The sequence below is a fragment of the Phragmites australis genome, chromosome 15, assembly GCF_958298935.1.
Source record: "Phragmites australis chromosome 15, lpPhrAust1.1, whole genome shotgun sequence".
Lineage (NCBI taxonomy): Eukaryota > Viridiplantae > Streptophyta > Magnoliopsida > Poales > Poaceae > Phragmites > Phragmites australis.
In genome coordinates, this window is record NC_084935.1 from 15,090,271 (window position 1) to 15,094,002 (window position 3,732).

The window sequence follows — 3,732 nt, forward strand, 5'->3', positions numbered from 1 at the left end:
TTTCTTGGTTCATGGCCCGAGCACTCTCTCCCGGTCTTGACTATACGGATCCTCGGGGAACTGAGTGCTCAGGGGCCGCTGCTCGCAGCCCCGAGCACTCTCTCCCGGAACTACCTTCCTTGAGTCCTTGGGGTACTCGGGTGCCCGGGGGCTACTGCTCGCGGCCCCGGGCACGCCCCTCCCGGTACTTGGTTCTCCTGGTCGTCGGGGGAACATAGGTGCTCGGTGGTCATTGTTCACCTCCCCGAGCACTTTCTTCCTGGTCCCTTAGTCTTCGCAGAAAGTCGGGGAACCCGGGTACTCGGGGACCACTGACTGTGGCCCCGAGAGCCCTCTCTCGGGACTTAGTCTTTTTTACCTCGTGGAGGTCACCCCGCGAGATGGCGCCACATGACGGATTGCTGGCCTGGCCTCGGGATTCGGGAACCCCTGGTTCCTGATTCACCGACAACATCAATTATTAAAAACTTTAGACATATCAGTATGAAAGATAAACGTTACATCTATTAGAGGATCTACTATCATGAATACACTTATATTAGATATTCTTTATTCTACATTGAAAACTCATAAGTTACATGTTTTTTCTACAAAGAATCTTAATAAAACAATTGATTTAATTTCTCAATTGAAGAGCACCTTCAACCGCTTATCCATTCCATCCGTACGGTAATGTTCTCCAAACCCTATCTCCAATAGACACTCCATCGCACTCGCTATTTGCGACATGCCTATTTAACGTGCCTCTCTCCTCACGCCATCCCAATTGCCTTCCCCGCGCGCTCGTACCAACATAAGGAGCCCTCGCGGCGGGGCGGACGGACACCGACATGGCCCCAGGGGAGAGCACGGTGCTACAGACGCGCTTCTACGGCTGCATCCATGTCTTCCTGTTCCTGTCCGTGCTGCTTCTCACTGTCGAGGTGGCTGCCTACCTCCAGGGATGGCACCTCGAGGTGGATATACCGGGGCTCCTCACCGTGGATGTCTTCACCGCCGCCTACGTCGGGTAGATGCGCTCCCGCCTCGAGTACCTCGCGCCGCTGCTGCATTTCTTGATCAACACCTGCGTCGTCCTCTTCTTGATCCAGAGCATCGACTGGCTCGTCCTTTGACACGGCTACTTCTAGATCAGGCTCAAGGGCATCAAGCCCGTGCCGCAGGCCAGCGGCAAGGAGGACATCGAAGCCGACGCCGAGGACTTCCTCCCGGTGCTCGTGCAGATTCCCATGTGCAACTAGAGGGAGGTAAGCTCACGGAAGCAACTTCCTTCAATTAATTCCTTTGGTCGTTGTGTTCGTGCATGCTCTCAAGTTGGGATTTTTGGGATTGGGTGTCCATTATCTAGCCACCGTCGTATCTGCGGGATCAAAATATTCAATTTTTGAGCTTCTTTTCTGGGTAACATAGTGACTCCTGTCTCTTAGGTCTAGTGAACCGAGCACAAATTTTGTGGAGGAGATGCATTGGTCTGGATCTTTGACTTGTGTTCTCCAATCACAACTTTGCTGCCCTCTGAAGTTTAAAGGTGCTTTGCTCTTTCCCAAATACCCAATTTGCACCTTAGAGCAACGGAATTCAGTTTTTGCATTACGAAAGTTAGATTTTTGTGGTTGGTAATTTTACTTTTAAAAGCACACTTAGCTTGCTGTCCAAATCTCCGTGTGGATGCGTCGCCACTAGTTAATGACGCCAACTATAGCATACATCTGGGCATCCACAAATCTGAAGCATCAAAAAAAGATAAGAAGAGATTATCCAATTCTATGTACTACTGCACTTTTGTTTCAAAGATTAGTTCAGCTCAATTAACTTCTTTAATTTGAAGATCAGTACTCGAACCGTTCCTTATCCCCAGCTACAGTAGCCCAGCGACTCCAAGGTGATTTGGAACATTTGGCGTCGGTTCCGGACTCTGGCTGCTCCTCTGGCATCGGAGTAGTGGGGGTTTTGGTGGATCCACACCGGGTGTAGTTTGTAGGATAGGTAGTAGTAGGTTTAGGTGTAGATTGGTGAGGTTTCGTAGTTTTCTCGGTGGTGCCGTTGACGGCGACACCATATGAACTTTTGCTTTGCCGTGCTTTCTCTGGTGATGCTACCTCCTTCAACGATGTTCACATGAACAGTTGTGGTATGGTCGGTATATTTCTGGGGTTCTGGGTGTAGTCTTTAGAGTTGACACCTTGTCGGCTTTTGCTTCTCTTCTGTGAGCCTTGTTTCAGCTCTGAGGACGGCCATGGTAAGGTGCGTGTCAAGTATGCTGTTGTTTGTGTCTTTGCCGGAGCCCTGGTGTTGTTGATGGTGCCACCGGACTTTGTTTTAGTATGTGTGGAGCGAGTTGGCGGTATATGTTTGTTCCCCTTTGTTTGTTTCAAAATGTTTTTGAGTTGCTGTATCACTGGATAGGTTGCCGGTGACAGTAGAGTGTTGTTCTAGGTCTTCATCCATCACATGGTCGAGGGTGGTGGCGCCAGTGAAGTTTCCTCAACTGTCCTGGTGATGTGCCCGCTGACATTCATTCAGTGGCTCAATTGCGCTCCGATAGTGGTCCAGGATGCTAGCTCTTGCGGCTTTTCCAAGGTTTGGAGGCCATCATCATGGTCGGTTGGAGGGCTCACCTCTGATATGTGTGGTCTGCGTCGTGCTCGTGTGGTGCGGCGTTGGTTGTTGTTCGGTACCAAAGGTTGAAGATGATGAAATGACCCTGTTTTTACTTCTTTGCATTTCATGTTTTACCAGGCCTGAATATAATAGGGGTTGAATTGTGCTTCTTATAATACAATCCCCTCTTCTAAAAAAAATTCTTTAATTTGAATGTTGCAGGTGTACCAGTGTTGTTGCAAGAAGATATGTTGTACGAACAAGTGCGGCGAGGGCTCACTTACAGGAGTGGCTCAAGCTTGGAGAAGAAGTGGGGAGGGAGGAATACAAAATATGTCGATAGTAAAAAGGATGGGTCCTTGGCCTAATGTCCAGAGGTCTGTGTTTATAGTACCAGTAGGGTGTGAAATGTATAAGTCTGCCCCTACAAAGATGGCGATACAAATATCGCTATATCACATGGGTCTAGAACTGGTCGAATCACACAGCATGGGTCTAGGTGGGATGCGCTTACTCCTAATCAAAAGATACTCTTCTATACGGTAACACAGTGGTGCAAGTGGCTGGGACGTGGTGCGCAACCGGTCGCCTATTGCGGCGCCACACTACCAAGATGTCAGGTGGTCTCCACTTGCGTGGGGAATGTCAGGATGGCCTCCACTTGCGTTGCATTAAATGTAGATCACTTTCTTGCAGGTGGAGGACAGTTGGTGGACCCCTTTTGGTTGATCTTTTTCCAAGGACTGACAACTCACCCTCGGGGCTTCAAAAAGCCTGTTTAGACTCTAGAGGGCAGGGGCTCTGAATACTGGGGCTCCGGAAAGCCTGGACCCCGGAGGGTTTCAGAGCCTAGTGATCCGCCAGGCCTTCGGGGACCCGTTTGTCTGCAAGCATGGGCTGGTAGGGCCAGGAGTGTCGGGGGTCTATAATGACAACCCCTAATAGTAGCCCTCACAAGGACGGCTAGTGAAGTGGCTAGCCCCATGGTTTTTTGGGAGCAGGGCCCCTGGTGTTCCCTGGCTCTACTGTTGATGGCTTGTGGCTCTTTGTCTTCACACAAATCATTTGGAAGATGTCACCCAATTGGTTTGGAATTTGACCATTCGATGAGACCTGTGAAAGAGGTATTAA

The 3,732-nt window shown here is 49.8% G+C and overlaps 1 long non-coding RNA gene across 1 annotated transcript; it reads left to right on the top strand.

The window, feature by feature from the left end:
- Window positions 1-735: 735 nt before the first annotated feature.
- Window positions 736-3,054, top strand: LOC133893266 (uncharacterized). The gene is made up of 2 exons (XR_009904468.1): window positions 736-1,247; window positions 2,824-3,054. It is a non-coding gene; the product is annotated as an uncharacterized LOC133893266 (long non-coding RNA).
- Window positions 3,055-3,732: the final 678 nt, after the last annotated feature.